Genomic DNA, 13,827 nt, shown 5'->3' on the forward strand with positions numbered 1-13,827 from the left:
AACCAACAGTAGTCACAATCTCTAAGTGTATGCGTTGCTTTATAAGATATTCCTGCTGGATTTAAGTAGAACAACACACTTCATCTTTCCAGGCCACCAGTTACCAACCATTTCACAATGGAAACCATGTGAATAAGAGCTGTTCTCTCCTCACAGTGTTTGGTAGAAAGCAAGTAAGACAGAACTAGCAACCATGTAGAGAGTGCGTACCACATGCCAGGTACCCAGCTAAGCACCTCACATGTATCATTTACTCCTTCCTGATGTCCCTGCAACGTTGGTATTGTCATTCCTTCTTTTTTTTTTTTTTTTTTGAAAAAGAAAACCAAAGCCTGCTTTTATTGACATACCCACAGATAGACCCGTGATTTGGAAGGGACAGGGACCCTGACACAACACTTGTGGTTAACACAACTGAAACACAAAGCGGCAGGAGATAGCTTTATAGGGACATAATGTCTCCATAAGTTAGGGAAACAGACTGCTTGCTAGCTGCTCTCTCATTTCATGTTCTTCTCGGACTCCTCTCCCTTCTTGATGGAGGCCTTAACTCAGGGATGGCTTCTGCTATCATCTTCTCTTCAAAAGGGAGATCTTGGCGATGCCTAGATTCTTCTCTATGCCTTTTGTCCCCAGCAGGAATGGTGTGGAGAAATAGGCACCGTCTGTTTCTTGGGACTTAACGAAGGGACACTGGACAACTCCTTCCTTTCCGTTCATTGCCTCCGCAGAGGAGAAGACAAACCAGGCTCCCACATAGCCATGGACAGGGCGGCAGAGCCTGCTCTAGCTTTGACCTTCACCATGTCCGTGCGGGCCTCCTGGATCCTCCCAGTGACGGCTGTCCGCAGGTCGTGGGAAAAGTCCACCTTGGGAGTGCCCCAGGAGATCGGGGGATGATGGACTTCCCGGCGTGGCTGCCAGTGACAGGAACATTGACTCAAGCAGGATCCAAGCCCCTCAGTTCTGCAATAAAAGTGTTGGCTCTGACAATGTCCAGGGTTGTCACCCCAAAGATTTTATTGGGGTGGTATGCTCTGTGTTTCTTCAAAACTTCCATTGCCGTTGGGATGATGGAGTTAACCGGGTTTGACACGATGCCGATCATGGCCTCGGGGCAATGCCAGGCGCAGGCAGCCGCCAGGTGGCCACAATTGGGGCACTGGTGTTGAACAGGTCATCCCTATCATGCCTGGTGTCCTCGGGACTCCTGCTGGAATAACCACCACATCTCAACCTTTCGGGCAGCCTAGCAGCTGCTCAGGTGCGAGGTAGCCTTTCATGGTTGCTCTGGTCTCCATGTGGCTCAGATCTGCGGCCACTCGAGGTGTCCGAGCAATACCATAGAGGGTCAGGCGGCTGGCTCAGGGGCTGCCCGATTCCTCCTCCAGAAGCCCCTAACGCAGCTACTGTAGCCTTGTTCTGGGCTGAGGGGCTGAAGCTGTGGAGGAGAGTGGCACCCGCAGGGCAGGCGAGGGCGGAGAGCAGGGCTGGGGTAGGCAGGGCATGGACCCGCAGGTGGAGAAGCTGGCTCCGGGCAGGTGACACCCACGACCAACCTCCACTCTATACTGGACCTCCCTGCCCGCTCTGCCCGGCCTCGGGTATTGTCATCCCCATTTAAAAGATGAGGAAACCTATGCTCAGTAAGTTTAAGCAAATTGTCCAAGGTCACAGAGCTAGCCAATAATTGGAATGGGATTCAGACACATATCAAAGCCCCCTAAACATGTGTTTTTCTTTTTTTTTTAAGATTTTATTTATTTATTTGACAGAGAGATAGAGAGAGAGCACAAGTAGGCAGAGTGGCAGGCAGAGGGAGAGGGAGAAGCAGGCTCTCTGCTGAGCAGGGAGCCGGACGTGGGGCTCAATCCCAGGACCCCAGGATCATGACCTGAGCCGAAGGCAGCCGCTTAACTGACTGAGCCACCCAGGCGCCCCTAAACATGTGTTTTTCTAACTACATACTGGCCACTTCTCATGTGAAAAGGCCTTAAAAATCAGAAAGCATCATGCACTGGCATTGTCACTTAATCCTCAAAACATACCAGAGAGTGATGAGGCAGGATTTTAATCCCCATTTTATAAATAAATGCAGATTGGTTCCATTATCATACAGCTGGTAGGGGGTGAAGCTGGAAGTCCAGCCATTGTCTGCTTCCATGATCAGCTTCCCTCACCTAAAGACAGAAGCATAACCTTCAAGTTCTGTCTGAAAGCAGAATGGTTTATTATATATATATAATACTAGAAGGAGGTCATGCCTCCTTACAAGAGTATAGTTCTACCCTCCCCGTGTCTTCTGAGTCAAATTGACTTATTTTATCTGGAACAAGGAGTTTTCCTCGTGTCAGCACCTCATAACCCAAAATGGACTTCTCTCCGTCTCATGCATCATCCCCAAACCTAAACTGCTAGCAAAGTCCTGCTTCCAGAATTTTTATTATCTATAATGATGCTGTGAACTAGGAGAAGGAGCCGAGCTCTGTTCCAGGCATCAGCAGCCTATAGCGCTGGCAGGGAGAAATCCACCTTGCACTTGGTCAGGAAAGTGAATTTGATAGGAGATGAGAAAGATGGACTACTGTCAGTGTGATGTTCTTGCAGAAGCACTTTGCTGATTGTTAAAGACATTTTTTCTATGTCAATCAAAATCTAACAAAACAAAACTAAAAAGCCAGAAGCTCCATTTTCTGAGCAGGCAATGAAATCTCTAACTGGGAAAAAAAAAAAAAAAGTCTGATATGAGGAATTCTGCAAAGGGCGGGCGGGGGTCTTCCCTGGATGGTCGTCCCTGAAATGTGAGGCCCTCAAGCCCCCGGAATCCTCAAGTAGGACTGGAAGGTACTGCTTCATTTGAGCCTTGTGATTAAGAAGACACACAGATAGGGAGTCCAAAGAAGGATTAAGTGGGAGAGGAACTGTTTACATGAAAGCTGTAGCTTTTTATTTCTTTGCCAATCCCCGCTCTGCAGACCTCAAAAAGCAGGCAGGTTGCAGGGGCTGTTAATCAACTGTAAACAAACAACCCTGGAAAAAGATCATATGGTCTGACAGGCCCAGGGCTCAATGAATAATAAGCACCTTCACTTACACAGCACTTTATAGTTCAGAGTACACTTTCAATTAGATCATTTCGTTTGATCCTCAACAATAAGGGGAGGTCAGCTGGGATCGGTACCCCATTTCACACCTGAGAAAGCTGAAACCAGGAAAGACAAAGAAATGTGCCCACAGTTACACAGCTAGCTTGTGGAGGAACAAAACTCTGAACCTCTATCCCTGACTCAGGAATACAGGGTTTCCACCCTCTTATCCCACATTATAATAAAGCAAATGTTGTAAAAAATAACGCCTCTTGTTTGAGTATAAGCAAACTTCCTGACGTAGTGGCATTGAAATTAATTAAATGAATAAAATCTACCTTTACCATCCAAGATTGGAAAACAAAAAGTATAAGCAAATTTAAGCATGGGCAGGTACCTGAAAGATCACCACCTACTAAACTGAATTAAAGTGAATCACAGGATCTCATTTAGAGATCTATCACTTTGGTAGAAAGTGTATTTCACTTTCAGGCTAACAAACTAAATGTTACAATGTCTTTAAAATGAGTATTCTATACAAAGATAGGTCTAATCTTTGTCATCATTCAGCCATTCCACAAATATTTGTCTTGCTTCATGCCAGTTACTGACCTTCCCTAATTGAATGTGAAAATACTTCAGTAGGATGGTTTCATGGAGGAAGAAATAAAGACCATTATTTTTAGCACTGACCGTGAAATAACAAATGTTTATTTAAGATAAATATTTTCCTCCTATGTAAAATGGGGAGGACATTGCCTCCTGCTACCTGGATTATTTAAGGGAGCATTAAGTGAATTAATAGAGACCATTCATATGGCTCATCTGTATTTTTTTAAATAAAACACTTTGTTCTAAAAACCTCTTATAAGAAATATGTACACATGAAACAAGTAAAAGAGGAAGTCTCCACTTGAGGGTCGCAGGTGGCAGGGGCTGCACAAAAGTAAATCCAAGCCCTCCTGGCCATCGACGTCTCCAGCCCAGTCCAGAGTCCTCGTGGTACAGAGAGAGCTCCCACCACCCCTCCATAATCCCAGTGCGCCTTGCAGCTGCCCCTCCACTAAGCCACCAGGCTGTCCTGTCATAAGGAATCTCTGCCCACCCTCCACCTTAAACTGAGCGCTCCTTGAGGATGGGCACTATGTCTTAATCTGTGTCCCTACTCCAGAACGTTCCCTACTGTTTCGGATACACAGACCCCATTAATTAATGTGTTCTGAATAAATGCATGAGTTAGTGAGCAAATGAAAAGTATCTTTAAGAGGTAATGTTCTTGAAAAAAGCTGAATCACCAGAACAAATACAATTAAGATAATACTCTGTTGCATTACTCTACTGCATTTCAGAACCTAACAATCATAAGGTAATATCTCTATTTTGTAAATGGAGGGGATGCCAACCTTGATGGACCTGCCAAAGCCAGCAAGTCAGGGTCTGAGAAAGAAGGATCCAGGAATACAGTTCCCAGACATATTCCTAGTCCTAAGGAGAATCACTGCTGTCAAGTTAATCAGCCAAATCCTCCTGATTACCAGAGGTCAAGAGCACAAGCAGCAGACCATTTCTCTACTGGCTTAGGCCAAGGAGAGGCTTGACAGAGTGCCAGGAAGTACAATGAATGTTTTACCTTACAAATGCTGAGGAGACAACATGTTCCTTTTAGCATTAATTGCTTCATTCAAAAGAAGCCATTTAGAATCAGTCTGGTCTTTTTCCTTGATGAGCAATTTCAGGCTGCCTACCAAAGCTTTTGTTTGTTGGGAGGAGAGAGGAAGAGAAAGCATTTTGTTAAGGCATTTTAATTTTCATATTTAATGAAACAGATTGGGTAGCAGGTTCCTTTGATTTTATTTCCCTGTTCCCTGAATACCTTCTTGTGTATTACATATTCTGCTGGAGCTTCCTGCAAGAACTTTGCTACATTTTACAAGTTAAAGCTGTCAAATGTTACCCACTGAATCAAATATATTTCTTGTGCCAATATTCAGTTGTTATTATTGTTGTAACCGACCAGTCATAAATCTCAAAACTGGAGAGAAAGAGAACATGGACCGATATTTCCCCATATTCTCTTTAGCACGTAAAATTATATAACTCTCTGAAGCCCTCATGTTATTGCTGCACCTAAAATGCTTTGCATTCTTCACAGGAGAAATCCTTTAACAGGGTTACTTTTCCTTAGTACAAGAGAGTTAATCAATCAATCAGAAATTTCATTGGTTTTAATTAATTAATAAGGATGTAGAGAAAAACAGCACCGGATTGGAGTCAGGAGGCAAGCTCGCTTGTTTCAGCTATTATTTATTATAGTGTTTTCTCCTTTTTTTCTCCCTGATAAAAGGGCAGAGACTCTGTCTGTTTTGTTCATATTTAGAACAGAGGAGGAACAGAGCCTGGCCAATAATAGGGGTTCAATCAAGTTTGTGGAATAAATGAATAAGATCATTCAACTGTTTGACTTGGTTTTCCTGGGCCTCAATTTCCTTCTTTGTTAAAAAACCAAAAGTGTTGATTATGTCTGTGTTTCCTACCTCACAGATGAGATAAATTATGGCTTTGTGAAACTGTTGAGTTATGCACATAATTAAAGAGTAGCATCATTAGTAATAGCAGCAGGTCTGCACTTGATCAGCTGTGTGACCTTGGCCAAAACATTTCAATTCTCTTGGCTTTCAGTTTCTCATCTGTAAATGGACAGGATTGCACTAGATGATCCCTACATTTCCTTCCAGCTCAAACCAAGATCTTTAAACCATCAACAAATACTTATTTAGTACCTACTCTATGCAAAATATTCTTCTAGGAAAAAACACCAAGGTATAACCTAAGAGATTTCAAAGAAAAATAAAAACAATAACTTTTGTAAAATACTTCCTCCGGGTTATTTTTCTAATATAAAAGCAGGCCATTAGGGAAAAGCATGGGAAGATGTGAAAACCAGATTTCACAAGAAAAGTCATTTGGGGAAATCAAAAATTGAGTTAGCTGCTGGTATGCATCTTGTGGGGATCATTCTGACCTTCCAAATTGCTTGTGCAACAAACTTGGATTTGACATTTCGTGTTGGCTTTTACAATCTACCTAATGAGAAGTATCTTTACAAAGAGCGACAGCATCCTGCTTAAAACTGTTCAAGAAAATGTAGATTTCAGGGAAAGGGGAAGCCAAGAAGTAAAGCAGCATAAATAAGCTATTGTGATTTAAACACGATACTTCCTTTGAGTGTGTGGACAACTCAAGACAATTCCTGTCACAAAAAGAATAAGCATATTCACAGCTCTCAGAGGAATTCATTGATTCAAGGAGTCAGACAATTTCCTCCAGAATTCAGCTGATCCAGTGAAGAAACCAACCCATCAACAAATATAAACGGTATATAGATACTAGATACTACAGGGAATTAAACATGTAAGACCACACTACTTGCCCTCAAGGATATTTATGAGATCATCCATGACATAAAGCTAAAAATCCTTCTAATATAACATGTCCAAAATTAATTTCATACTTTTAATCCTCAAACCTACTCTTCTTCATTTGGCCTATCTTGAAAAATTCCACCTCAGTTCACTTTACCTACACAAATCAAAAAACAACAGCTTTTCTTCATTCTTGCTCTCTCATTTCCTATGCCAAATGAGTTACCAAGGCTTCGTGTCATAAATGACCCCCATGAAATACAAACGCAGACATGGGAAGACCTCTAGGAGAAGGGGTACATTCATCAGAATAGACAAGGTTCTGCTTCAATAACAAATTACTGACATATCAATGGTTTAATACAACAAACATTCACTTCTTGCTCATGTTATAGCCTGATGAAGGTTGGCTGTACTTGGTGGTTCTTCTAAGCCATCATTCAATGATTCAAGTTGCTTCTACCTTTTAGCTACAATAAGTATACGGTCTTCAAGATTCACCATAAGAAGAGAAACGGAAATAGAATATATGAGCTATTTTTAAAGGTCAAACTTAAAAGTGGTTTACATGTCTTCTGCTCACTTCCCATTGGCCCAGACTCAGCCCAATAAAACTGAGTCCCAATCTAACCTCAAAGAGGCTAAGAAGCGTAGTCTCAGCAAATCCAGAAAGAGAAAATTGTGTGGTAAACTCAGAGTGTTATCTTTGCCACGAGGGCTGATACCTAAATTAGATTAGCTCTCCTATTTAAAGGGATTTTTCAGGCACTAAGATCCACATACTCTCAGGGTTCTCTACCTAACGGACAGAATCTACTCATAATTAAAGTCTTCCTACAATTCTGTGGTTTCATCCTCTAGGAAAATAAAAATTCATAGATCTGTGTCTTTACTGTCACCTACCTCACTCTGGGATAAAATACTTTTGCTCATACTGTACTATGCAGTCTAATAATTTACCTTTAGCATTTCTACAAGTGTCCTCCTTTTCTATGACAGAATAAATGTGTCACTCTTCACACGGTTTCCCATTTTCCCCACAATCATTTGAAACTGCAAAGATCCCAACGAGACCTGGGCTCTAATGGGGGTATGTGATGATGGGGGAAAATTCAGAAAATTTTCAAAATCCTGAAATCACTCAACCCACACCAGCAAGGTTGACCAAGTTTGCCTTTTCTGCTATAATAATTTAGACAAAATTTCTTGAACCTTCTTAGCACTCTTGCCTCTCTGGGCCCATTTAGCAACTAACCCTCATTTATCTTTCAGGTCTAAACCTAGATATCACTTTTCTTTGGAAGACATTCTTGGCTCCCAAGTCTGGCTGGGTGCCCATATTATGTGAATGCAGAGTACACTGCTCTTATCTTTCTCACAGCTCTTGCCACACTCTGGGTTAACAGCATCGATTTTTTTGGAGGGAGGGGTCTTTTGTATTCCTCAATGAGCTCTTTGACACACATGGACTCAGTTGTTGTGGTAGTGGTGATGCTGGCTGAGTCTCTGTCTTCTAAAGCCATTCAGATCCTCAAAATTATATTTGTTGAATGAATGAGTGAGCATATGCATGAATAAGGAATAATTTTAAGGAGGCCAAACAATGTCAGCAGTTGGTGACCAGAGTTGAAGCTCACGTATTGGGAATAAGAAAGTTTCAGAAGGATTAACTTTCATAAAACTTGCTCTGGTCACCTCAGGTTAGAAGTGTTCATGCTCCATAATCAGAATACCTATAATTCCTTAGGCCTTTCTTATGGCAGTGAACAAATGTGACTTCTTGTCATAATGTCTTTGTCTTATGGCTTTAACTAGATGGTGAACTCTAGAAGACAAGGACTAGTCTCTGTCTCAGTATATTTCTCAATACTTAGTTCAATGTCCTATGTGTAGTAGAACTCCTGAATATTCATTGTAGATACTGTATCCTATAAATGCATGTTGAATTAAAAAATAGATACACCATACAGAATTTTATATCTGAACATTTGCCCTGTGCATCCATGTCGATTCCAATCCCATCTTAAGGTCTCTGTTCCTAGTCCATCTCCCATTTGATAGTCTAGTTTAGGAATATCAGTGACAAATAGTTTATAGAGCATAAAGCAAATACATGTCTTCTGGAAAATCTTTACTCCCTATGTCTTAGTTTTCTTTTTTTGGAAGTAAAGCGCAGCTACCATTGTCCTGGCTAAATCATATGGTGGTATGTAACTCAAATTGGATATTGTTTATTATCAAACTTGTAATGTGGGAAAGACTTTTAACCATTTTATAATCTTTATTACATGCCATCTGAAGGCAGATTGGCTGCTGTCCTTGGGGGAAGAGATCAGCCTCCCACCTTCATGTGATAGTTCCCAAGTCAACCAACTGGTTTCTTTGTATATGCTCCTGGGACAAAGCAATTTAGTTTTTGTCTATAAAATACTCAAATGGGTAAGAAGAGTAATTCATACTATACTCTAGACCAAATGTCCTCTTATTATTCTAAACTATTCCCATTCCAATATATAGACAATGACATCAAATGTCAAAGTAAAGATTACCAAAAAAAACAAAAAAAAAAACAAAAAAAAAACCCAAAAAACTAAAACAATATTAAAAGGTCCCAGATTTGAGCAATAAGAACTTCATCCCATTATCAAATTCTCAAAGAGAAATTGAAGTCCCAAATTAACATCCTTTCCTATTGTAAATTTTGTACCAAGAAAAAAATCTTTCCCATTTCCTTTCCATTTCAGCCAGGGGATCTGTTGGCTCAGAACCTTGAACAGAGCATGGGTTCCCATACCACCCCCAGCCTGAGCTCTCTACTAATAGAACAGGGGTAATTCCTTAAAGGGCCTTCCCAATTCAATTAATCCAATCAAGCCTTTCTCATGTCCCACTAGTTAAAAATACCAGGAAGTTAATATACACAAACGTTATCACAATGCCTATTCCACACATCCAAAATAAAAAAAAAAAAAAAAACAAGCAAATCCCCAGCCCTTAGAACCAATATCCCGGTCAAAATGACATACTTAGATCTCTCTCAAGGTCTGTAACATTAAGACACACATAGCTGTTGCCAAGACCCAAGCAGATGACTAGGATATCTGACTAGAAGAGAATAAAGAGAAAAAATAATATCTACATCTTTTTAGCCTTACCAATCTCTTTGTCCAGAGTCTACATCTTGAAACTTAAACTTAGTGAGAATACTTATGATTAGGTTAAGAATAAGGATATTTACCCTAAGTGTAGGTGGGGAGAATTCACTTGTGCATAGTCTCAACTTTTTTTTTTTTTCTTCAGAGGGTGACTTCCTTGTTCCTCCCCACCCAAAGTTTAGAAATTTTCAGCGGTAGCAGCCCCAGTCATCAGGTCACTGTTTGTTTGTTTTCTTCCATGCAGCCTCTGAAACCTAACAATACCGAGCTTCACTTTGAACCTGTGTTCAGAGCTGTGTAAAAGCAGCATCGCCTCCACACCCAGCTTTCAGCAGGCATGCTTCGCATCTGGCCAACACTGGTACTGCAGGGTTTGTAACAGGCTAGTGTTACTTACCATTACTAATCTAGGGACGCCTCCATTGTGAAAATCATAATGTCATGAGTTCTGAGTTTTCCAGCTGCGTTTGTTTTTGACCAAATCCGGTCTGTCCATATCTCCCAGCATTGGCTAGTCCCATTTTGAACATGTTGCTCCACCAGAGTAACACTTACACCAAGGCTGGCCACCATCTCTTCTGGACTCACTGTATTTTCTGCTAGTATGTCTCTGTGTTAGGCACAGTTAATATGCCCTCCTAGGTCTAATAAGTTCTCAGTGGCTTCCCAGATACTTGGCCACTTACTTTAATACTACTGTCATCCCCAGCACCTCCCCATCTGCTAGCATGGCCTCCATTGTGCTGGCTGTGGCCACAACCAGAGTATCTCCAGCCAGGTCACGGGACTGGGACCTGACCTGACCCACAAAGGTGTTTGTTCCTTCCGCCACTTTGGAATCTGGATACAGTTCTAACACACAGGACATGGAACCTGGCTTCCCTAAGTACTATCTCCTTTAAAGGGGCCACGTTGTATAACCTAAAAGTACAAGGGTGTCTCTCTATAATAAAAAACTTGACTACTGAGTGACAGGTGGTGGCAAGGAGCTGGCAAATAAATTCCTCTCCCCACCTCTTTCCAGAGATGACCCAAGTGACTGAACAACCACTGGTTATTTTTTATGAAGAGGTGGCCCCCTCTTCTATAACGACCACCTTATATTTGTTTACCTATTTTCCTCCTTACCATCTTTTCGCTCACCTTTTCCTGCCCGAGATTGTACCTTCCAATGAAGTATTTGTATTAAACTTTGCCTCAGGCAAAGGAAGCAAGATGGTTTGAACTGGAGATAAAAGTGTTCTTTAAGGGAAAGTTTGAGATCTCAGAGGACAAACAAACTGATATGACAGGAAAAGGGGATACAGCCAACTCTAACTTCTCTTTGAGCAGAATATTTTTAGTGTTTTTTATTATTTTTATTTTAAATTGTGTTAAAATATGTATAACATAAAATTTACCATCCTAACCAATTTTAAGTGTACAGTTCAGTAGTGTTAAGTACATTCACACTGTGGTGCATCTGATCTCCAGAACTCTTTTCACCTTGCAAAACTGAAATGCTATCCTCATTTAACAAAAGCTCTCCCTTCCCCCTCCCCGCAGCCCCTGGCAACCACCATTCTACTTACTGTCTCTATGAATTTGACTACTCTCGATAGCTCATATAAATGGATTCATATAGTATTTGGCTTTTTTAATGACAGGCTTATTTCACTTAGCATAAAGTCCTCAATGTTCATGCATGTTGCAGCATATATCAGAATTTCCTTCTTTTCAGGGTTGAATAATATTCCATTGTATGTATATTGTTTATTCATTCACCTGTCAATGGACACTTGGGTTGCTTCTATCCTTTGGTTATTGTAAATAATGCTACCATGAACATGGGTGTTCTCTTTGAGACCCTACTCTCATTTCTTTGGGGTATATACCCAGAAGTAGAATTGTTAGATCATATATTAATTCTATTTTTTTACTTTTTTAGGAGGCTGTCATACCATTTTTCATATGGCTGCCTCACAGTATATTCCCACCAACAATGCAGGGAACCGATGGTCAGCCATTAAAATTTTTTTTAAGTACTTTTATTTTATTTTATTATGTTATGTTAATCACCATACATCATTTGTTTTTGATGTAGTCTTCCATGATTCATTGTTTGTGTATAACACCCAGTGCTCCATTCAGTATGTGCCCTCTTTAATACCCATCACCAGGCTAGCCCATCCCCCTACCCCCCTTCCCTCTAGAAACCTGTTTCTTTTTTTTTTTTTTTTAAAGATTTTATTTATTTATTTGGCAGAGAGAGACACAGCAAGAGAGGGAACACAAGCAGGGGGAGTGGGAGAGGGAGAAGCAGGCTTCCCGCCGAGCAGGGAGCCCGATGCAGGGCTTGATCCCAGGACCCCAGGATCACGACCTGAGCCAAAGGCAGACGCTTAATGACTGAGCCACCCAGGCGCCCCTCAGTTTGTTTCTCAGAGTCCATAGTCTCTCATGGTTCATCTCCCCCTCCGATTTCCCCCCCTTCATTTCTCCCTTCCTACTATCTTATTTTTTTTTAACATATAATGTATTATTTGTTTCAGAGGTACAGGTCTGTGATTCAACAGTCTTACACAATTCACAGTGCTCTTTATATTTTTTTAAGGGCTTATATAATGAAGCACAACTGCATTGGACAAATCTATGCCAGGTGAGCTGTAGAGATCCATACCAGTGGAAATCCAGCTCTATAATTAAAATATGAGCCACTGCCGATTACCTAAGTCAACAATCCAAGACAATTTGGCTTACCATAGTATTAAAGCCTACACCTATTGCCCTAGCTATTGTGTAAGGGTCAATTTCCCCTGCAGTTCAGCCTCCAAATATTAGCCCCTGGGACTATTTCTCAAGATTCCCAGCCTATGTACCAATTAATAGGTTGGAGTTTTCAGTGGAAGGCAATAAGTAACACTCCACTCCTCTCTCAAGATCCGATCTACTTGAGAAATGACTCAAGAATTATCAAAGATCAGGGACACCTGGGTGGCTCAGTCGTTAAACGTCAGCCTTTAGCTCAGGGTCCTGGGATCAAGCCCCGCGTCAGGTTCCTGCTCAGAGGGAAGCCTGCTTCTCCCTCTCCCACTCCCCCTGCTTGTGTTCCCTCTCTCGCTGTGTCTCTCTCTGTCAAATAAATAAATAAATAAAATCTTAAAAAAAAAGAATTATCAAGGATCAAAACAGTAGCTTTACTACAGAAATCACTTTTCTTCCTCCTCAGTTTCAAGCTCTACTCCCAAACTGAATGCACGCATCCTGCCTCAAGCAGAGCTGGACAAGACCACCACAAGTTCCCACCAAACAGAGTACATGTGTGTCCTACAATCAAGTCTAAGAGTGGGTGACATGAAGCAAAGATGAGTGGTCTCTTTCTTTACTTCTACAAAAACAGAAATTCCTACTTTATGTACAAAGAGAATTTAGGTAGGAATAGAGTTCTCCTTATATCTCCCCTTAGCCACAGCTGTGGTTTAGCTCAACAGTTCTATTGTAGTTGAGATTTTTCTATGAGTCTTGCAGCCCCTCAAGGTTACATCTGAGGAATCCAGTCAACCTTCTGGGCCAAATACTAGGAATTAGGGTTTCTACAAAGTGAAAAATGGGATGCTGGGCTCCTTACCAGTGACAGAGGCCAAGCCTAAATCTACAACTGTCATCACTAGTCCTCTTCTTCCTCATCAAACTCTTATTTGGAGGAAGTTGGGTGGTGTGGGAGAGCTCTTATTCAGTGTCATTCATGGAATAAATTCAGTGATCTAAATTCTCTAGATTTTAGCTCTAGTTATTTAAAGAAGAGATTTGGAATTAAAACACATACATTTTACTTTCTCAAAGTATTGTCTTTTTCTTTCAAGAAAAGTTATCTTTATTGCCTGGATGTTTGGGAAAGGGCTCTTGAAAGCATGGGGATATAAAAACATTTCTCACTTTATTCTCCAAATACTATTTTGCTGCATATGGAAATAAGACTGGGAGTCTCTATAAAAAATAAAAATAGTCCATAAATTTTATTTAAGTTTTCTATAACAACCATGAATTATTTTTAAAATCAGAAAAGAACACCAGAGCCTTTTTTAAAAACAGAGTGTAGTGCCATCATTTGCACACATTCACATAAAAAGAAAATTACCAGATTTCATAAGGCACTATTTTCTCACCTATAAAGTTGGAGAAATA

The 13,827-nt window shown here is 40.9% G+C and overlaps 1 pseudogene; it reads right to left on the minus strand.

Moving 5' to 3' along the window:
• Positions 1-500: 500 nt before the first annotated feature.
• The window catches only part of LOC116633698, a 194,363-nt pseudogene continuing 181,036 nt past the window's right edge, over positions 501-13,827 (minus strand).

The sequence above is a fragment of the Phoca vitulina genome, unplaced genomic scaffold (assembly GCF_004348235.1).
Source record: "Phoca vitulina isolate PV1807 unplaced genomic scaffold, GSC_HSeal_1.0 scaffold8, whole genome shotgun sequence".
Lineage (NCBI taxonomy): Eukaryota > Metazoa > Chordata > Mammalia > Carnivora > Phocidae > Phoca > Phoca vitulina.